Source organism: Dendroctonus ponderosae, unplaced genomic scaffold (assembly GCF_020466585.1).
Source record: "Dendroctonus ponderosae isolate FM_Combo_2020 unplaced genomic scaffold, Dpon_F_20191213v2 Dpon_F_20191213_8, whole genome shotgun sequence".
NCBI lineage: Eukaryota > Metazoa > Arthropoda > Insecta > Coleoptera > Curculionidae > Dendroctonus > Dendroctonus ponderosae.
Genome location: NW_026019016.1, coordinates 4050084 through 4074294, shown reverse-complemented (window position 1 = coordinate 4074294; position 24211 = coordinate 4050084). Strand labels below are relative to the sequence as shown.

Genomic DNA, 24211 nt, shown 5'->3' with positions numbered 1-24211 from the left:
TGAAAAACTTCGAAAAAAGCAGCGTCATGTTCAAGTGGATTTTGCAACTCAAAAAAAAACCACGCAAATCTAAAACTTCTTGAATTCAAGCATTTTGTTGTGAAAACTGCAACATTTCCTTATCGATGGTCCACTTTCTAAAAAGGCCATTTATTTCTGTCTAGAATGATGTAAAAACGAGCGTTCTTGCTCATTTTGCTTCCGAGAAACATGCAAAATGGGACGGAAAACATGAAAGTTTGCAATAATCTTACGCCACCCTTGCACAAAACGACGATCTTGTCTATGCAATTTTTCTAATTTCATAGGCAACAGAAGACTGTATTTTTTCTACATAACCTGAATTTAAAGCTGGATCAGCGGATTGCCGGATTGCGTGAAATCCAGGACTTAGATAGAATAGAATTAATTAGAATTATATAATTTAGGCAGCCAATTTTTGCATGAAGAATAGATGAAAATAGCTCCAAAAACTAGCAAAATGTGGGAACAATACTGGGCACATTGATAGATTTCCGCTTCTACCGAAATGATGATATTCAGTTTCAATTAGTGGCAGATCCATGGAAAAAATGTACTTTTTGCGTGAAATTTTGGAATATTTGGGTTGAATTTGGCCGAATCCGTATTAAAACTCCTGCGTCTCCTAAATCTCATCAGCGGCAGCATGTTCCCATAGTCCATTACCTGTCATTCAGAGCGATAAGCCAATTTCGCACGATAATTATGTCAAGCGGTTAATGTCGACCTCCGCGCGTTCCCTCTATTGGTTTATGGTAATGTCCACTGTTTATTAAATTTTCCTTTATTTCGTTATCTTCATCCCCAAAAATGCCTACCGATTGACATTTGCTACATATGGGAATTCAATTTTTCTATTGGACACATTCAAATGCTACAGTGACTATTATGTATCGAATTCTGGCGACAAATTTCAGTTTGGAAAATCAAAATGTAATTCCCTAAACTGTTGGAAAGAAAAAACGGAAAAGCAATAATTTGTAAATCACCCATAATAAACGAATGAAAATTAGTAGATACAAAAAACCGTAAATATCCAGTAGATCAATGAATCAGCAGCTGCTAGTAAAATTGGAGAAAAGGAAACATTTGCTCCAAAACTTATCACAGTTCTCTCTTCATATAGGAACCAATCAATTAAAATTCTACTGATGATTGCAAGTTAGGCAAATACACATTCTATACCAAATAATTAACTTCTTTGTATGTGCGTCGAAACAGTTAGCACAGTGCAAAGACCTTCCAACAGCACAAATATAAAGCAAATTCCCATTTTCAATCAAACACAGGCTTTCCATCCGTGTCGTGAACGATAACAGTTACACTGTAAATCAATTGCCGATATTTGCTGCCAGTCAATATTAACTAAGCCTAAACCTAAAAACACCCTTGTTTATTTTTGTTTATATTTATTGCCTTATTCTTAATAAAACCGGTGTTTGTTCTTCAAAACCGCGCAACGTGCGATAGATTTATTGCAGGATATAATCACGAAATTATCAATGTTAAACGCAAGAAAGAACACCCATATGTGTATAAAGAACGATTTTGAACAGCTTTATTAGCGCCAAGCAACTTTATTAATCTTGGTTATGTGCACATCTTTTAAATTATGTATTATGTATCGCGAAACACTGCATAATAAAGGAGCCAGTTTAGTCTGTCCCATGTTTTTGCTCGTAAAGTCGCGCTAGAATAGCTAGGACTCCATTTATCTCTCAAAATATGGTTATTCGTAGTTCGGAAATGGTTCAGCGATACTCTCAGCGACCTAAATATGAGCTTCTTCCATATTTACAGGATGAAATACAATGTTGCTTGATGTAATTAGTGACAGCTTTTCTGGACGCTTTTAGAGAGCCACAGCTTCCAGCAAAATTATACCACCTTCTAACAACTTATTCATAAGACAAAATAAGAAAATACAAAAAATGCGGAAGTTACAAAATTCATAGAAGACTGGGAAAAGGATTTCCACAAGGCTCTAAATTTCGACATAAGTCGTAATAAGCAATAAAATGTATCAATCTGTAATAAAAGACAAAAAAATTTGAGGCTAAATACCCAACAAACAGTCTGTGAAAAAATGAATCCGCCTCAACAATATAGAACTTATCTACAGATGATATATGCGTAACCACATGGAGACCAGGCAGGATTATTTTAGAAAGCAAAATGCCTAAAGTACTCTGAATAATGGACGAATGGTCGTATGTGCAAAAACGACATATTTGCACAACTAAACGCACGACTAAACGCTTATGTTTTATGTATTTACTCACTAACACGAATAGATGTTAGTGAGTAAATCTGTTGAAATGACTGCTGCATCCGTTTGCATCTATCTATCATCTATCAGCCGCATAGTGAAACTGTAAAAGCTGCGTTAGAACTCATGTTGCAAATGAGAAGTCACTCTACTGAATTTACCATTTTTACCGAATTGAGGTTCTCCTTTTCCGACATACCCAAAGGCCCCTTGCGAAAGTTATATCCCGTTCCAGCTTAGTTCAAAAGCAGGCAGCCACAGGCGTTTTTGTCTGAATGCATAATATTGCGCTGACAGGCTCGCCGTTGCTTAAACTATTAATCATACCAATAAAGGGATGATGCGATTTAGTTATCCCAACTCAGAGATGAACTTATGTTTCCCTGTCAAGATTTAGCCAGCTTTTGTGCGGTTTCTTCGACTGGAAAGTTAGTTTGATGGTGGAATTAATTCGAAGCTGATGAAATGCCGGTGTCGTCTACTTAGAGCATGGAAGATGTTCCAAGACGATGTTGGCTATTAGCACCTATTCCAACCGAAAAGTCAATTTCCATTAATCCCTCATAGCCGTTTAGGCTTTCTATTTAGCTCGATGAAAATTACCCAAGGATGACTCTGAACAATATCGCATTCGTTTCTCACAATAGGTTTAAAGCTACGTATATCAGGGCTCAATTAGACTTACATGACTGTCATCGTTATTGTACAGCAAATGTAGATCTGTCTTTTCTCTAACTCTAAAAGCTGCCTTAATGGACTCTATTGTCGGCGTAATGTTTAATTATAAATAAGTAACTTTCAGCATCCTTAGTGGCACTGGACATGCATAGTTCAGCATTATAAAATGCAGTGTAAGCTTAGTAACTTTCATTTAGCTACCCAAAGCGCTTTGAAGTACCCGACTTTTATTTGATTTTCCAACAATCGTTCTCGCGCTCCTATATTGTATGGGTTAATTTACCATTAAAGATTTGCTCAGGTAGCAGGATTGACGTAATTAGTCGGCGTGTTTATGCATGTGGCTTAATTGAAATACTACTGGCATTGTGACGACAACGTCAATTTAGAAATTTAATCATTCTGCACGGCTTATCTCACAAGAATTATTACTTAAATAGCGCATTATATTGCAAGGGGTCAAAGCGCGTCTGTAAATTAAATACTAAAGGTTTAAAACCGTGAAATTACCTTAAATGGAACATCCACAAGTGCCGACGTCCAATTCAACATGAAGTGCTTGGTGAGAAAAACTGCAAGTTTCCATACATCCTAAAACAGAAAAAAGTAGTGGCTAGTATTTTTTAAGTGCAAACAAATCCTGCATGATACTACTTAATATACATTATTCTCTCCACCTAATTACAGTAAAGACAAGCACTCTTTCTCTGCACAATTTTCGTTTAATTATGATAGATTACCAGCTCCAAGGTGGTCCGTTAAACTATGCAAACGGACTTTCTCCTTCCCATTGGAAGGTGATCAATAAAAACGGGAAATCTGGTAACATTACTACCGCTGGAGACGAACATACGTCTTTTTAATGATTTCTCTTGCGAAGGTAAGATCTATTAATCAAGAAGCAATTAAAAGTACCAATCAATTAAGTATGAGCCGGGAATTGATGGGTTTATGCCCGGTCTCCTTCCACCTTTCATTAATTATGAAAATTAGTGACTTAGGTATTTGTTCCTCAGTTGGATTTTTCATCGAACGGTAGGAAGTGCAGAAAGACAATTACTTTCTTAATTATTACCTACTTTAATGATGAATTATCATTTTATTTTCAAACAAACATTTTTATAACTTGAAAAATCAGAAATGTGTTAGGTAGGCGATTGAATGAATCATTTCCTTATCATCCTGGACAAGTAGATGATTGAATGTTTTCAGTATTATCCAGAACATACTTGAGAATGGAACCTCTTAAGTTTCCACACAAACATTGCATTTGATTGGTCCAGAAAGCGGCAAACTTGAAGCTAAAAGTTCAAAAATCCTGCCCTTAAAATCGGCAACAAGTGAGCACTTCAGTATTTAGTAGATTTTTCAAAAATTGGAAGACTTACCAAAAGAGAATATAAATTTGAAGCAAACCCATTTTTGTAAGTCATCATTTCTGAGTCAATAAAAAGTCTGAGTTAATAGTCAAAACCCGAGAATGTAAATTACGAAAGTCGCAGTTGCAACAGCGATTTTTCAAAAACGAGCAAACTCACACGTGCAAATTGTGAAAATTGCGCAAAAGACAGCAAATTTAGAGAAAAAAAGATGACTGTGAGCACACAACACAACAAAAGTATTTATTTCTCAAAAATCCCTGAATCGCAAACTTAAGCAAGTAGAATATTGAGCCAGAGAGCAAGAGTAGTGAGTGTACAAATTGTGTAAATAAATTTCAATCAAATTCCAAATGAGTTTTAATCTTAAACTCAAAAAACTCCTAAAACTCCCAACTAACCAATGCTGGAAGGTATTGGGTTGTAGACGCAGGAAAAATGTTAAGCATTAGTAATCCAAGCGGCAATTAGCTGAAATATCCGAAAAGCGAAATCAAATTAAGCTTTCCCAATTCCATTTCGACTAGCTACTGACTCTTTAAATTAGAATTTAATAAAACTTTCGCTTCTATCCCTCCTTCCTTCTGCACTTGACAGACTCTTCATGTCCTTAACAGGAAAATTCACTTAGTTTCGACTGTAATTACTTTACTGAATTATTTTCTTTATAAAGAATTAAGGGCTCCAAAGTTTCGCGGGAACGAGTATATGCCAAGATCTCTCAACAACTACGAAGAAAAAACGGTTTTTGAGGGGACCAGGATTTGTTTGTATCCTGTGTCGGGTTGGAATTAAATGGTTTGGCGGAAACAGGGTGACATTTTGCAAAACGAAAAGCGAAAGTGAAGAGGGTTTGAATTCTTTAAAGTTTGTTATCCCGAATTGTTTGAGTACTCGGTTGAAAGCAGAAGAGCATGGAAACATGCCACAGCTTTAATTAGCGGAAAACTGACAGAAACTGGCTGGAACTGTATAAAGTTTCATATGTGTCCCAGTTACAGTCCTGCTGTTTTGTTATAGATTTTGATATAAATTGATAACAAAGCGATGCGGAATTATGTACGCAGGAACTTAATGGTATGTTTAAAGCCACTTTTTGACCTCTCGTAGTCGAATTCTGCAATTCCATATCGAAATAATGTGTAAAATTAGGTAGCTTCCGAATCAGGTGCATTTTCAGCAACGAGCTTTCAACACAATACCGGAACTGTTCACACTCGTCCACTGACAAAACAAAGAGAGCCAATTAAAAAAACTGCAGGCGACAAAAATTACAAAACTTTCGTCGTAAAAACAGAAAACACTGCCATTTTGCGCTGTTGGCATTAAATATTTCAACATCAATTCCGCTTATTGCAGCCATTTGGCGGATTAACTCTTATATGAACCCCTCCGCTAATTGGGTTTTCTTGTAATATAATGAAAAATAAAGTTCACTAATCGTTTGGCAATATTTGGCTAAAGGAATCAAGTAGAGTGTTGAGCGACAATGAAAATTAGGAGATGTGATTGAATAGTAGCTCTTTCTGGAAAATCGCAGTTCAAGCCGGTAATGCGGCTCCCATTCCGCATGTTGCCTCCAGACTATAACTCCTTCGCCGCATCCTCTGGAGCGACAGATTACCCCATTTATCTCCACAGAGGCAGGTGTCATAAAATTAGCGAGGAGCTATTACTAACCGGGTGTCACGTGACAAATATAACCTTCGGGAAATTAGCGCGGAACTGTCACATAGGGCTCATTTCATATGTTTCCCGTTTTCCCGTCTTGGCTCGAAAGTGAGGGTCGCGTTTCTTATTTGCAACCAGAGTATGTAAAATGAGGCACATTTTCCAGGAAAGTGGCAAGGAAGAATTGGCGCAACACCTTACCCACCTTGAACATATTAAGTTGTACATATTATCTACTGGATTTTAGAAATCTTAGTATGCAAATTTGGAAACTTCCGGGCCTTCTTCTTCAAGGAGAAGAAATTCTTATGCTACCACAATATCGATCATTCATAGCAACACAATAGTTAAATATGTTGTGTACAGGCAAATTGGAAAACCAGATCTGAATTTTCTATGAAATATCCGATGAAACAGGATAATTTTAAAATGCGGTCTTGAAACGTCGCGTTACTGGGGCTCCTTTGCTTGGAATGGGAACCATACTTATGTTTAAAAAGTCCTGTAAATTTCCTAGTGAAAGCGATACTCACTAAGCAACTATTAAGACGTTTTCTGTTTGATCGAGACAAGCACTAACTCCAAGTAACGTACACATTTTCAGGTTTCGCGTAGATTTTTTCAAGAAATAGTCAATTGAAAACTTAAGCAAATAAATGCTGGAAGATTTCGGATACAAACACTTGCGGGTCCAAATTACCGAAGATCTGCGTACCGTAAATCGCAATAAAAAGTGATTTTGACTCGAAAATCAGCAAACTTGGAGGAACAAAGAGAGCTAAATTTAAAGCTAACGCATTTCCAAAAATCCCGCAAAATCAAAAATAAATAAGTAGATGCTTCAGATTTCTTTCTTCAGAGTCAATAGAAGACACTTGAACTGTTGTAGAAACTATAAACATCTTAGATAAATAGAAATAAATAGGAGGAAAACTAATTTTCAAAAATGTCGCAGATCGTATAAACGTACGCAAGTAGAAGGATCAAATATTTTAAGTCAATAGTAAGCTTATGAGAGTGCAAACTGTGAAAAATTGAGCTAAATCACAATGAACGCGATGTTCCAAAAATCTGAAAACTTGGAGTGTCACTTTTCCCTCCAAGCGACATGGATTCGAAGTAAGCCCAATTTCGAAAAATCTTGAAATACGAAAAATAATCAAGTAAACGCATGAGATTTTGTAAGCCAATGAAAAATCATTATGAGATCAAACGATTAAAATTTCAGGCTCATAGCAAAAAACTGATCTTCTCACAATCAGAAAACTTGCACAAGACGTGCAAAAAAGGCATACACTGGAAGAAAACTCGTTTTCAAAAATGCCGCAAATGCAAAAATAAACCAGCAGAAGCTTGACATTTTTAAAACCAATAGAGCACACTCGGTAGATCAAATGATGAAAATTTCAGGTCAATCGGAATGAAGAGTGATTTTTTGAAAATCAGGAAACTTGGAACAAAAATTAGACATTAATTCGAAAAAAACTAATTTTCAAAAATGCCGAAAACTCAAACAAAAATAAGAAGCTTCAGAATTTGTAAGCCAATAGAAGATTTTGACAGTGCTATCTATGAAAATTTGAGTTCAACGACAATTAAACGTGATTTTACCAAAATCTTCGAAAAATACATATGAATTACATATAAACGAGTGAAAGCTTCAATAGGAGACACCTCCAAGTGCAAATTGTTCAGATTTCAGAGCAATTGCAGAGACGTGTTTTTCGCACAAAAATCAGCAAACTCTGAGCGATAAAGTTCAAAACAAACTAACTTTCAAAAATTCCTCCATTGCAAACCTACGCAAGTAGAACTTTGGATACTTATATCTCAACGATTAGAAGATACTTGAGAGTGCAAGTTGGAAAAATTTCAGTTCAATAGCAATAAAGCTTGATTTTCCAAAAATCAGCAAACTAGGAGCAAATCGGATACTTTAAATTTAAAGTTATCCCATTTTGAAAAAGCCCGCAAAGTCAAATATAAACAAGTAGAAGCTTGAAATTTTCTTAAAATTTGAGGTCAATTGGAATGAAAAGTAATTTTACGAAATCCAGCAAATTTAAAGCAATAAACTGTCTGAAATTCGAAAAAATCAGCTACAGATATTTTGAGTTGAAGAAGACGATTTGAAGTCAATCGCAATGAAGGGAAACTTGAAGCAAAAAAGTGACTAACAATTCGAAGCCAAACCATTTTCAGGAGTTTCTCAATTTCAAACCTAAGCAAGCAGAATTTTGAATATTTCTGATCCATTAGAAAGCCAGTTAATGTAGATATCGTGCGAATTTCAGGCAAATTTGAAATGACTTTAAGTATCAACCTGGAAAACAAGTAGAAACCGATTAAACCGTTTTGTGTTTAATAGAAACAAGCACTAACACCGAGAATGGAAATGATCAAAAAATTTCGGGCAGAATGTCCCGCATATCGAAGCGCAACAGTTTGAACACAGGCTACATTTCTACCCATCAATCAACTGTTTTCAGCAGGACAATTTTATTTAACATTAAGAACAGATTGAAACATTATAAGAAAGAATAAAACTTGATGTTGTGAATCCTCTCTGATAAAACTCATTGCAGAAAAAGATTCAAATAATTCTTCTCACAGATTCGACACTCAACAGATTCGAGTGATAAATTATAGTTTATGAGTAAAATTATATATATTTTTAAATTTGCACTTTGCCATACCACAACAGATATTTACATAATGTTAAAGAAAAATTGAATACTACACTTCTAAGTTCCATCAAAAATTCCTTCAAATTTAAGATTTTCTTATTAACGAATACCTCAATTTTGTAAGAAATTTCAATTTACCATATTATTCACTACTGTACTGCCTAAATACTACCAGAAAACACCTATGGAAGAATAACTAGAATTTTGAATGCGTATGGCTAAAGCCATCATAATAAGCTCATTTGTTTTTTCTGTGTTCGATAATAGCGCTCGAAAAAAATCGGATTTTTCCATTAGACCCATCCTGGTTCAATATTGCCCCTTTTATGACAAATTTACGATTCCTATTAGTCTTCTCATTTCCTTTTGTCTCAAACATTTAATTAAATAATTCGTAGGCCTTATTTGGAGTCTCCAGGTACTGAAAATGGCGGCCAAATAAAACGCCGGATTTACTCCGGTGTTTAGGCGTCGCCCTGTCAAATATATTCGACCAATTCGAAATTAAACAAATCTGAAGTAAGAAGAGAGAAGCGATAATTGCGTAATTTTCCTTGCCGTTGATCGCTTAATTTGGATAATAACCGAACATAGAAAGCTTGCCAATGATTCAATTCAATAGCAATATTCAAGAGCAATAGCTTCTTTTGGAATAATAAACGAATGGAAACCGTAAAATCTGTAGATAGTGTAACACAAAACTACTCACATATAAGAATTGGCATCACAATTATTATTTAATCAATTTGTATATCTCTTTTATTTATATCCAGCCTTGGATATGATGACTTGGACCGCCCTTGTACTTGCGGAACGAGGAGTAATTTGAGCAACTTGGAATGCCCGCCTCGGACTGAAATCGATGTAAGTGGTTTGTAATCCATTTGAAAAGCGAATTTCCTTCCAAGGATCATTTTATGAAATATTTTCAGTGTGAGTACGAGAGCTTTCCAAGCTTATTTCGCCTTTCGTCCTACAGGCAATGTTAATAAATGTAATGCACACTATATGGCTTTATTGGACGTTAGGTATACGATTTCAGTGAAGCAACAGCTGAGTTTTTCCTTTTTATTGCGTTTTGAAACTTCTTTCATATTGTCGCCTTAGACATTTTCTTTTAAAAAAAATCCATTGATTAGACCGAGCATTCCCATCTTTAATTTGGCATTCGAAATTGTGAAATTTCGGTCAGAATTTCCAGTCAATGACATTAAATTGCAAATTTGGCTGATATACGGCCGAACAATGCGGCAATGTCATAAACGACAGTGATATACATTCCCAGCCATTTATTTCGTAATTGCGACTCGCTTTTCCAGCTTTGTCACATCGCTTAAAGACACCGCATTTCACTAGATCGAACAAGAAAAGATAGATTCTCAGTTTAGAGTTCATATTGCTGTTTAACCATATAAATTATTACACAATTAACGAGAATAATTATCTTGGAAGTATCTCCAATTATCAAGAACATACATATCAGCAACTGATAATAAGCAATTAATATCTGCGGCGATAATATCTGGCAGTTCATAATAAGCACCTTCAATGTTATAATTATTGTTGCAAGAAGTGAAATTATCTTGTTCGTGTCTATAAGCTCGTTCACTAAGAGATTTATTACATTTTGGCCAACCCTATTTTACTGATTTTTGTTCTTCAGTGGCGTTACTTTCCACCTTTTTATATTCTTTTCTGCATTACACTGTTCAAATTAAAAGCTTAAAACCTGCCAACAATTTCAATTTTCTGGAAACTAAACAGGGTCTCATGCGCATACATACGCCTTGCATGCAGATTTTGCCCGTTTCACTGTCATGGAAAATCATTCGCTGATAATTAACGTAACTGATCGATCAAACCCACACAATCTTCAATTCCGTATTCGCTAATAGACGTTTTTACTGTTACCTCTAAATGAATGATTATAGAAATTAAATCTCTCAAATGCCCCTGGGTTTCTTTCACGTAGTTCTGTTCCTTTAACTCATCAATTCATCATTACAAACAAGTAATTAAATCCAATAACAACCAGGAAATAAAATATTACTTGTTTCTTATTTACTGTAATACTTTCCAAGTCTGATACGCTTTACACATAGTCTAGAATATGTCTCACAGCCAGGCGAATAAATTGTAATATTCGGATCGATCATATCCAGGCAGTTTCACAAATGTACAATTTGGCAATATTGATGCTCTTGTTATTAAAGTCTGCATGACGGTTTTAAATTACTCTTTATATAGTCATCATTTGCAAATGTCCAAGTCCATAATTGCTTTTGCTGCTGCATGAAATCAAGCCACTCAGCTTCCGGAAATTTACCCGATTAGATATGGTAATAGTAAAACTATTGGCAACAATATGAAAGGTATAACGAAAATAAATACGCTCAAAACGACATCTTTTACTATGTGCTATTTTAAATAATAGAGCAGTTTAAATAAGATGCCAATAGAAAATGTACGTTCGGAAAATTTACAATGGAAACGTGGGGACGAGGAGACTAGCTAATCAATTCTAATATTTCTCTAAGGAAATCCAAAGTTGCTCTAAAATTCATATAGGTGGAACGGGAACGGGAATCTTCTGTGCCGTACCTTTTGTTCCTTTACCTTTATTCCGAAATTATTTATTAACTTTTAATGGAGTTTATTCGAGTATTCTGTTTTATTCACGGGATCATTTCTGCTGCAGACGGTTGAGTAACCGGACGGGAAAGAGCATATTAGATGAAAAACATTAAACATTTAATGCCGGTATAGCGGACTTAAATAATTAGAGAACGTAATTTGGTGCACAGAAAAAAGCCTGTTAGTGCTTTCATATAAAAAAATATATTTCATTTATATGTAATTAATTACTGATAGTCCTTAAAATTTTGTTGAGTAGATGATCGTTTGAGGCTTTAGATATATTTAAATTGTTCTGCTATGCAGGGTGTAAATAAAATCCAAAACATATTTTGTATTTAAAAAAATGCAGTGTGGAATATTATCGCAAAAAGACTAACCAAATTATTTTATTAACTGGCGTTCAAGACATAAAATACATGCACCTACCGATTGGGATTGCTAAAAATAAAAAATATAATCACGATTTTTACCAATTATTACACTGAGAGTAAACATATCTTTGGAGTCAAATTTTACTATTTTCAATCAATGCAGCCATTCATATTTCCCGTATAAAATTTGAAACTTGTTCTTATTTTTCTGCACTCTCTTTATCATAGAACCATGAAAATCGAGACAGATTTTGGCCCAATTTAAGAGAAACTCAATGGATATTACGTGTATATTATTAAAAATACGTGTAGTTAGCCTCAGTTCACCTGTAGTCATCTACACAGATCAACATTCAAACGACTTACTAGTAGAATCCGTTCTGATAAAGAGTTCGTTTTTTATTGTAAAATAAAACCACTCTTTATAAATCCGTAGTAAAAGGCGTGACGAATAACTACACAATTTTGGAGGAAAACTACCCAACAACAATGTTTTGAATACATGAATCCGCCTAGTGACTATATAGTAGATAATAATTCTACGCTTTTATAAAATTATAATTCAATGGTATAAAATGTTAAGTTAATTTGGAATTAATTAAAAAAATTGCTTTTAACTGAAAAAAGCTCCAGCAACCAACTGCTTTCATAATTCAATTCTACATGCTTCATCAGCCTAACAGTTAGGGGAGAAATATATGGCAGATAAAAATGTTAAATTTATATTTTATTTATGCTGAAATAATTTGCATTATTATCTGAAACTCTTGGATATTCAAATTTTGTTTATGTCAATAATGCTACTCGGTGCGCAATTAAACATTGCAAACAATCAGCTATCAAAAGCATATTAAACTTGATTTACTGCTGAAAACATTTGTTTATAATTCGTCTAAAAACAGAATAATTCGTTTTTGTGATCGAAATAAAATTATGAAATCAAATCTATTATAGCTAGAAACAATGCCAAAAGATGTGGATTTCGAACAGTTCGTAGCTACTTCAACAGAAAAAGCGACCAAGAGAATAACAGCGATTTGACGACTACGAAAGCCCTATCTGCGACGCACTAACCCACTTAGAAACCATATTTTCCTCGCCTTATTTCCTTGTTAGTGCTTTCCCGCGCAATCTTGAATGGAAATTGTAATTACGTATCTTAATAATGGTGGCGTGCATAAAAGAAAATTATTTTTAAAAGCTCGCAAAAGGCCGCATATGAAAAGAAAACACGCGATAATACCGGTAAGCAGGAAAAACGTGGTTCGTTGAAAAAACTAATAACAACCTGCAGGCATTTCGAATGAATAAAGCGCTCGGATTTTTTCATTGTCACTTAATACATTAAATATTATTTCTGGCTTCGTAAAATAATACAGTTTGCATACAAAAATACAACCGCCTACTGAAAATAAAGATTATTATTATTTTATTTACAACAGTATGCAACAGTACGTATGTACAGTAATGTAGCCAAAATTAAAAACTGAAAACAATTCAAAAGAGATATCAAGTAAATAAATATCAAAAGCAGTTTATCAACAAGTTAATTTGAAATAAAACGTCTCAAAACCCAGCTCTTGTTGATTGTAATTTGTTGAACACAGATTGGATATGATGCCTTTATTTCTCCTCCATTATGTTCAACTCCAAATCAAAATTAATTCCTGGGTTTCAGTCATTTATTGTCTCTAATTATCAATTAAAATACGTTTCGGTGTATTTTTCCACTAGTCCAAATGTATGCCAAGGCTTAAAGCAGCAACAACGCTACACATAAAAACTGATGATGGTGGGAAAATACACCGAAACGTAATTTAATTGATAAATAGAGACAATAAATGACCCAGGAATTAATTTTTATTTGGAATTTGGTCAGGAAAGTATAAACAATTATGTTCAACTCCATCAGAGAAATTTATATTTACAGAAGCGGATCTTCACTAACTTCAGTTACATGAAAAAAAATAAGAGGCCATGCATATATATGTAGCAATCACTAATTTAAGTGCATATTCCTTACTAAACTTTCCTAATGTTCAACAAACTATAAAACATTTTACGAGTAACACCCAATATCAAACTATGAAAGTTAATGCATCGGAATGATTAATGATGGGAGCTTAGCTTGTCGATCAAATGCCTATGTTCCTATTTAGTCATGTTAACTTTTCGAAATAATGAGCCAAGTTGGTTTATTGCAGCAAACTCTCCGATATTCACTTGCAAATTATCGCAAATCTTACGTTTACGTACAGTGAATGGAAACGTGCATTTTATCGTGTAACTAGCTGAAATAACTGGGTCAAACCATAACTTCAAAAAATCCTTTCCTGAGCAAAAGTATATTGGGAAATTGTTTTTTTTTTACTTCAGTCCGTTTATGAATTTAAAGTGACCGGTGCTGCACGAATCGAACATTCATAACTTGGCGGAAAAAAGAGCAAAAATACGACGAGCATTTTCATAGCCGAGCGATAAATTTCAGCGGAATCGGTTCGGAACAAAATCATAAATCCATTGCAGAAAAATATGAGCCTTGTCCCAATTCAAAATGGCAGCTTTTAAGGCCAAGTGATCGAGCAATAAAGCTCATTTTCAAAGAATCTTTGTCAAAACCCGATCACCGGTCTGTTTAGATCTAAATATGCATTTCATGTTCAAGAATGATTTCATTATACTTGCTAATTCACCCAAATTATTGGTCAATAATCGGCTCTGTTCGTAATAAAATGCAGTTTATTGCTGTAGGTTTGCAGCTTTAGGCTCATAAGGCAGCAACATGCGAGTTAAGGTATTAGATTCCTGTAAATTCATTAAGTGCACAAAACGAAGCAAATAAAAAGTGGAAAACAGAGTTCAAATTTACTGTCATAGACTTTAGAAAACCGTACTTTAAAGTCGTCCCAAAAAGACGAAAACAGAACGAAGGCATAACTTGAATGAATAAAACAAGAAACGTGAAAATAGAACAGATTCAATGTAAATAATAACAAAAACACATAAGAATTTAAATTAAATTGGCATGAGAGGAATATTTTTAATAGAAGGAAAAAGGAAAGATATTGAACAACTGCAAGTCAAACACGATTAACACAACCCCGGAAAACGGTCCAACAAAAACAAACATAAGAAACCCCAAGAAACACGACACTTTTTGTGGAGAAAGTATAAAAAAATTGACAACGTCTTCAAATACAAAACGAATGACTAATAATAATTACTTCACAATTAAGGAAAACATCATCAGATAGAGAAGTACAGGAAGAAGAAGACACTCCTGACTTAGGGATTTAAGACATTTGTTGGTGATCCAATTTTTTAGATCGGAAGATTCGAAATTTCAAATTGCCTTAATACCTGTGGATCGAAGAAGACCCTCGAAGAATAATACATTTCACTTAAACACTTAAAAAAGTAAATTTTTGAACTTAGCGATACCGTAGCGTGATGTATGGATAAAAATGATCGAGAACGCTCGCAAATTTATTTGTAGACGGCAAACCCATCGAACGCGTATCGAAATTTCAATATTTCGGCCGTGGGATAACTGAAAACCTCATCTCTCATTTCTCAATACGATGAAATTGCTGATTAGCCAGCCAAAGTCGTAGAGCCAAAATACTGCTATATTAGAAGACACACAGACTCAATATTTCGATATGGAGCCGAAACTTCGACGCTAAAAAAACACGATCAACAAAAGAGGTGGGATTTTAGAAGATTGCTAAATATACCTTGGACGGAGAGCAAAGATAGAAAACTCATGACGCTAGTGAAGCAAAGAAAGTTTTCCAACTATAGAAGGAAAAATGAGAAAGACTTAGACACGGCTAAAATACATTAGGGACTAGACCAATCTTGACGCCCATACACTGTATAAATTCGCACAAAATTAAGATGATTAAGCTACAAAAAAGACCATAAATGCACCTTAAGGCAAAAAATAAACAAAAAATTCACACTAGACGCTCATCGGGCGGCCACCCCAGATTTTGTAAACGTATCCTCAAAAGAGTATTTTTGCAAACTGCACAAAATATTAGTGAATTACTGTATATAATATATCACAGTAAAACATCCTTAATGTTCCTGCCCAGTATTCCTTGGCGCCATCAAAAGTTGTCCCATAAAGGGGCCTTAAAAAAGGTATAAACAGGGCCCCGTAGAGCTCGCGCCAACTTCTTTTATGATTAATGCCCCTAGAACAAAAACATTTAATGCTGTTTACAACTGTTGCCGTTCTTTGTTTTATTCCTTTGTCATTTCAGAATTTATGAGGTGATTATGGCTTAGAAGCATCGTTTTAACCTGTTCAAGAGCAGAAATAAAAATACAAGCTTAAACGGATTTACTTTTCGAAAAGTTGTTGCACCGATCCCGTAGACCTGCCAATGAAATAAGTTCCGTTCGTGCGGCAAATTCGGCTCGTAAAGTATTGCCCGTTTTTGGGAACATTTATTTGACATTCAGCGGAGTGGTAGCAAGCAGAAATTAGCTCTAAAATCACATCCACACGCAAATTTGCCCGAACTGAAAAGCAAAAGTTTAAATTACGACGTCTCTTAGGCGGAAATCAAATTTCGTTTAATCGAACTTGCAGCCAGCGGATTTGTATAAATGTCAGAGGGTTGACTAATTGGAATTACAAACAAAAGTACGCGGATAATGAACAAATAACTTTTGACCCAGTTTGTTTGCTATACGAAGACGAAGCGGTGTGAATTTAACATGGCAAAAATCAACTTTAGAGCCGGATTTACTAGTCGTTTCTTTCTAGAATATCGCATTTGCCATTTATGTGTGTCAAGAATAAATAGGAATAAAAACCGGAAATTTTCCGTCGGCTTGTGAAGATTAATATTTTAACTTTAATGTTCCAACAATTAAAAGTTCTACAACTGTGCAAGCCCATTTTTCATTTTGCTATTCCTTATTTTTCACCTTTGTTCTTCGTATTGTTGTGAATGTTTGCGTTTAAACCAACAATTTCATACAAGTAAGAGGAAAAAATAACTGACACCTTAATTGAACAATAAAACATGATCCATTTTGCATTTTCGCATAATGCTTTTTTCGACACATCTCTCAAATAACACAAAGGATAATAGCAAATTGAATTAAGTGAAACATCCACCCTTTTTGATCTGCATATTAATGCTGACACTTCCAAACACACAGCAATGAAACCAGATCCATTTAAAAAAGTGTGTCATTCTATTCAAAGAACTCTACCCTTGTAAGAGATAATTTCGAGTCGCTTTTCAATTTCTAACTTCCAACGCCCTTAAAATGATATCGAAAAAGGATACTGTCGACCCTTTAAGGGAATTAATTTTATCATCATATTTTAAAAAGCATTCACGACGAGCTTCCGATATAGAAAATGCAACTTTATATCTTCCCCTGAGAGTGCTCGGGTTTCCTCCGGGTGAAAATTTTAATATTTTCCGTTAGGATGACGTTTATATCATAAGTTTTAACCCGGGCGCGATAAATAAAAGAGCAAATAAGAAAATAAGAAAATCTAGAGTGAGTGACTTTGAGTCCTGTTATTGGATCAGCCAACAAGAGCCATTTAAAATTCGGAAATTAACATATTTCATCTTATCTCACTTCACTTTTCTAAACCCCAATCGCTTTCAATATAATTCGACCGTTTTTTCTCTCTAAGAGAGGCTCTGCTATCGCATTTCCGTGCCCTTTTAGAGTAAACTCGTGTTCTTTTCTTGAAAGGTGCCCTCGACTATGCCGAATTTGGCCTCCCATTCTCCAGAGGGCTCTCGTCATATTTCTCGGTTTTTATTCAATTTTTTAAACGTAATGATATTAGCTTTTCAGGCATTTTTTCTCTGTCTCCTCGCGAATCTATTCCCGTTTCCGTTTTGAATCGGAATGAGGACCACAAAGAGATAATCTCGTTTTCATCCGATATTGCAGATGGATAGAAGCGGATATGATAATCATTTCTTTTTAAAAAAATCCAATCAAGAATGAAGTTTTCGAGTTCTGTTTAGAGAGAAAATCTCATTAATACAACACACAGTATGTTGCACAGAAAATTGAAGAATTCAGTGGATTTTGCCGTTACGTTTTAGTTAGTTAGTCGTTAGATAATAAAACATTTCAACTAGCAATAATTAAAAAAAAGTTTTCTTTTGTTTTCTATATTTTTTCCGAAATTATTAAAACGCAGTCATTCAATTGCCTTTTAGTGTGCAAAATGGAAATAGTCAAATCGCCTTTTACTAAAACGGCTATATCGTAGGGCGATTTGCTTAAAAGGCAGTAAAAAGTTGGAACTTTTCTTGTATCGAGTGAAAATTGCTCCAAAGTGCACTTAAACGTTTTTTTCTCGGATTCGAGGTGAACTCGATATACGATTTAGAATTGTCAAGTTGCGGGATTTCATAGGGGGTTTTACGGATTGTTAAGCTCATGTTCAGAGCATTTTTTGCGGGCCATATTCGCAAAATGAACGATATAGAGGATTTGCTGTGAGAGAGACATTTTTATTCAACTTGAATTTAACTTTGCCATTAAATTACATAGTCATCTCTATATTACAATTCTTTATTTTGGAATTTTAAATTAAAGAAGTCGATTGTTGCATAAATAATTCAATTGAAACCATCGAATGGCATAAAACAATTCATTTTATGTTTAACACAACTTTTATACGACTGAACTGATGTTCTGGGGAATATTATATTAAACGAAAACCACATAAACAGGAAGTATGAAATATAATCTCGACAGCATACAGCACGTTGGTACAAAATACCTATTCTGCAAAAGATTAGTGGAGAAATTAACACAAATCGATAGAACAACTGAAGAAAAATGCCAACACAATCCTTTATAACGGAGCCCAAAACCCAAATTCATGCAGAATTCGAAAAATAAACAATTCTGGTGCAACGAGGATATAGACAAGCAAATTAAGAAACTAGGAAAGCTTCGTACAGAAGAAGGATGTGGAAACAAGAGAAGAATATAAGCACGCAAACAGAAAGATAAAGGCAGAAATACCTACTTAATAAAGAAGAAGAACCAAGCTTGGATTAAAAATGTAAAAGATGTGGCTACATGGACTAGCAGATAGCAGGCACACAAAGCTCAGAAGCTTGGAATATAATAAAAACAATGATGACAAGTAACAAACAAGTCTAAATGTCTACATCAATGCGGATTGCACGCATCTTGAAATATCACAAGTGCAAAGGCAATGAAAATAAGAAAATTGTCCTGACCTGGCGAGCGAGGGGATTTAAGGAAAAGCAGCTTCAAAATCATGGTACTTGTAAGTGAAGGACCTCAGAAGCAAACATGTTCAAATAATACAGCAAATTACTATGAAAGATATTACAAGAACACCAGCAAAATCAATCAGAAATGCAGTAAATAATATTATAGAAATGAGACTAAGACTGATGCTGGAGACCTGTAAGTACCTATAATATGGATAACAACATTAAATCATGCAATGAAAGGAAAACATAATCATATGAGTATTTACTCGAATAAAACAAACCAAGTTGCATGGAAATCACAAGGGAATCGGTGTTTATGTGATAAACATCCGACCACATGTACCTGCAGTTTCATTGGAACACTTTGACTAAAACTAATAAACGCTCTAATTTACGGCTTAATTTTAGTTTTAAATGGACTCGAGGAACACCATCAAAAAAATCCATTTGCAGTAAAATTACCCGCAATTATCATCTAAACTAACCGTAATACCCCACTTTTGAACTAGCTTTGAATAAAAGATAAAGTTGACGGGCTCGTTGCACCGTTGCATCGTCGAACTAATTAAAGATCGCCAGGGGTGACATCCAGAGTAGACCGTTCCAGTAAAGGTTATCATTAATTCAGGTTTAATTCCAGGTCGGATAGAATTTGTGTGAATTATAGATACCGGGAACCTGGTTAATAATGGACACTTTTTCCCGGTACATTTTTTATTTTCATTATGGTAACTAATGATGATTGTCAGTTTTGGGTCAAAATTGAAGTGGCTTAAGTCCATCAAGATCGGTCTGGCAAATCATTTTTGAATTTTAATCACATTTCTAGGCGTTCAATAATTAAAAATCGACGAACCAATTAGTTTCTCTACTGCCAATCAATGTCCACCGAGCAGCAAAGTGTTGCAGTGGATATCAAATGGTTTCATAGAAGAACTGGACATGGTCTGGATGGACAATTCAATTCCAACTTGGTCAAAAATTTGCTTTTATAATTTCTATTGTCAATCGCAACATAATGAATTATTTTTTTTGCAGCTCCTTTAGAGAAGGCAAAAATATTCTCCAAAATAGAAGATATTGAAAACGGGCTTCGCGATTACCAGATTTGAATGCATGCAGACTCATAGGTCTGATTCGATATAAAACGAAACTTATATTCTGAGCCAGTTTTTTGTGGCAGTCTGTATGTAATAAAATTACACAAAAACTAAATAAATTCGTTGAAAAAAAGTTTTATCTAAAGATTTACTTCTACGAGCCAGTGCTAGGCACGTAAATATCAAGAAAATCCTCATATTATTGTAAGAAAGCCGAAATAAATTGGAAAAAGTAAACACTTCGGATTAATATATAGAATATCTAAGAACACACTAATAATTTTAAGTGAAAATATACATATTTTCATGCTAGTTTTTTAGTCTAAAGACAACAGTACAAACCTGGCCAATTAAAACAATCATGAATCGAATTTTGAATTATTTCTTATATTTTTTCAGGCTCTTAAAGAAATCCGCTGTAATTTATGATTTTATTGATAGATTGAGAAAAAATTTATAGAAAGTTATTTCGATCTTTTTTCATTCAGGGAAACTTTTCGGAACATACTTCACATAAAAACATTAAAATGTTTTTTGTTTAATATTTTGTTATTTATACATGCGTCCACAAGTGAATTATTTTTTAAACACTTTATTTAATTAGATAAACATATTTTCTTGTTCTTTTCCATCTCAATCCGGCACCTTTTTGTTGAGCTGACTTCAACTGGTAGATGTTATAAATAATCGCTATTAGATATAAGTATAAGAGTTTTACGAAATCTAGAATACTAGAAACTATTTAAAGGGCATTGTGCGATTTTAGACCTACAACTTCTCAAAAAGCTTCAAGTTTAAACGACAAAAATATTTCATAAGAAATGTGGCTTTTTATGTTTTACACAGTTCTAATACTAATTCATCAGTAGAACAACGGTAGCTAAACAAATCGGAATGGCGCACGAATTTAATAAATAATCTAACGTTAATCCCTAGATCTGCCTCAGGCAAAAGGTCCATCATTTTAATAACTTAAAGAATTCTGAAGCGTAAGTAAACAAGGTTGGATCGTTTGTTACATGCCAAATGAATAAATTTCAAGAACACGGATCAATATTATCTTACCCTGAAAGATAGTAAGCAAGTTAATTATCTTCACCTACTTGTTGAAGGTAATGAATCCGCGAAAATCGATCTACTTATAATCTGTTCCAAGTTCCAAAGCAAACAAATATCCTAAGATACATTACGATAGACTACCGAATTCATAAAAGTTGGTTTTCTCACTTTTATAGAACAACTATTTATACGTAAAATTTTGCAAAACAGGTTTATGTTACATAAGAAAATTCTCAGAAATAGAACAGCTTTCTTTGGTTCACCCAATGTATATTGGAGAAAGACACTATAAAACGAAAACTAGGTAATTCTTAAATTACTTCGCAAATCGCAGAGTATGAAGCCGGACCGAAGTAGCTCCAATTCTTCAATATCTTCACTTACTTGCAGAATACAAAATGAAAAGATGATAAAAAATTCCCTTGTTGCAAAGCGTGAATGAGTAGTTAAAAAAATTAGTATTGTTTTGTAGTAGAGTTTTGATATTAATACAAACACTTATATAGAACAACTTTAAGCATACTTGTTCACTAAACATATTTCAAAAACATTTTAATAAATATAAAATACGATATTCGTATACGAAATACGAAGACAAATTATTATGAGTTAAGACCGCGAATCGTGTGAAAGCTTTATGAAAACAAACTATGGAACAACATGTTAACGATATTTTCGCTGGTTTAACTTGTATTATTTAACTTTACTCTAAGAGGTTTGTACATATACAAGAAAAAACCATTTAGTTTTCAGAAATTTACAACTGAACACCAGTTGTGTACTTACTGAAGAATAAAATTTGTAAAGAAACCTAATACTTAGTGAAAATGATAGGTAAATGTTCAAGCAAAATTCAGCCAAAATAAGCTCTGAAGTGATCAACACTTGGAATAGTCCATCAGGAATTGCGTGTTTTGACTCTTCAGCATAAGAGTTTTTCTCTAAGCATTAATGATTGGCAGTTAGAAATTGACAGAAACAAAACATATTTTTCAAAAAAACAGATCTGAGTCTCATAGGAATCAAAAATTTTAAAGACAATTTTGCTATTCATGACGCAAAGTACACAATTAACATTTTATAGAAGGAAATTTCATTATAAGCTTCTTTAGGTGACACTTCAATGTTTCTATTAAAGTAAATGTTTCCTGCCTGTAAAAAAATATTCTGAGCCTTTTCAGAGCATGATCAAACCCACTTGAGTGGCAAACTGCATGTAGGAGGCGGTGGAAGAGAATGAATAGCACTAAAGCAATTCGAGCAATGCTCCCCTTGAGTGCAATGTGTGTACTAAGCTGAGGTCAATATATCTCAGCACTCTAGCTACAGTTCCGCAGTATCGGAACTGAGCATATATAGGAAACGGGTGGTGTTTTATCTGTTTTCAGGTAAAAAAATACCCTTAATAATTTTTGCAACCAGGTACCTTCGAAAATCGTCGCTCCTCAAACTGTGTTTAAAAGCATTGCACCCACTTATTTCTGCCACTCAGCACAAAAATGGGCATATTTACTAACATTGAATAAATGATCAAATGGCAACACTGTGTTGTAAAGTTTCACACAAGTTTTTCCCCAGAAAAAAATTCCGCAACTGTCTCAAAAATCGGCAGTTTCTGTCACTCAAGAAAAACGTCGGCGTATGCCGCGCTCCGCCAAACTGTCTCGCTCGGTACGGCCGTCCGGTTACGTCACAATACGAGATCAAGAAGGCCGCAACTGAGAGAACCTCCGAGATCCAGCAGCCCTCGGTCGCAAATTCTCTCCGGATCTCGCTCCCACCTGTGTGCTTCCTCCTTTTCTGGTGCACGGGGTGTAATGGGGTTGCGCGCGGCCAATTTTACGCAATCATAATAAATATGTTTGGGTGGGCGGTTTGGAGCCGTGCGGGGCGGCGGACGCGGGCGGCCGGTAGGTGTAACAAGTGAGCTCTCCTTGGGCTCTTGCCATAGACTGTTACCGGATGGTTTGCTAATTTCATAATGGGCGACCAATTCAGGAAATTTTCAAGGATGCCATTCAGGACGTGAACGGAAGATCTGTGGAAGTCGGAACAAAACAGGATCAAAACAAGGTTGAAACAGCTGGCTGAGATGTTGCTCTGTGTAATCCAAGAATGTTCTGTGGTATTTCCATAGGCTTTAAGATCAACCAAGCCGTGATATGCATGAGACAATCGGATAGAACAATGGAAACCTATGCGGATGCATGTGAATATCCATGAATAAAACGGAACGTGTGCTACCTTTGCTGATTTGCGCAAAAAGCAACCGAATTAAATCAAAATCTGAAATTAAAATTTAAAAATGACAGACGTAAATGTCAAATTTTAACATTAAGCCACTTTGTTTTGCATGGAATATCCTATTTATTTTTAGACAGGTCGATAAAATTTTTCTCTGACTTCAGAAAACTAAGTAATGCTTAGATTTGTTTTAGCCGCTTACTTGATATTACGTTTAAAACATCATAAATAGCCACAAATAAAAGTAGCCTTGAATTAGAGCAAACAAAATTCATAGTTAACATAACGATTTTTATTGCTACCCCAGAATGTAAAAAAAGTAAATGAAAACCATAAGGTTTAAATCAGTGATTTTCTATATACAGGGTGATTCAAAATTGGCGTCATTCCTCTGGAGGTGTTGTCTGGCGCTGTTATAGGAGTACAGAAAAAATAGTAAAATAAATTAATTGTTATTAAAAACTGAGAAAATTGCAAAAAACTATATCAGAAATACGGCAGCAATGTTTTTCAAGGTAATCTGCCTAATTAACATTGCGCAAATACTTGTTGATTCGTAATTATTTAAAACTCCGGTAACCATGGAATTATACAGACTCCAAATCAAAATCAATTCCTGGGCTTCAGTCATTTATTGTCTCTAATTATCAATTAAAATACGTTTCGGTGTTTTCCACCATCATCAGTTTTTATGTGTAGCGTTGTTGCTACTTTAAGCCTTGGCATATATTTTTGAATAGCAAAAAAAATATATGCCAAGGCTTAAAGTAGCAACAACGCTACACATAAAAACTGATGATGGTGGAAAACACCGAAACGTATTTTAATTGATAATTAGAGAC

General features: G+C 34.6%; 1 protein-coding gene across 3 annotated transcripts in view; it reads right to left on the bottom strand.

Moving 5' to 3' along the window:
* The window catches only part of LOC109538079 (epithelial discoidin domain-containing receptor 1), a 185767-nt gene that overhangs the window by 148828 nt on the left and 12728 nt on the right, over positions 1 to 24211 (bottom strand). Inside the window, exons 1-2 of one of the 3 annotated variants that reach the window (XM_019905124.2) lie at positions 22552 to 23110; positions 3479 to 3559 (exon numbers count right to left, since the gene is read on the bottom strand). The gene's annotated coding sequence lies outside the window, so the exon portion shown is untranslated. Of the gene's footprint in view, positions 1 to 3478; positions 3560 to 22551; positions 23111 to 24211 lie in introns of those variants that run through there. The other 2 variants (XM_019905123.2, XM_048669156.1) reach the window with 2 other exon arrangements.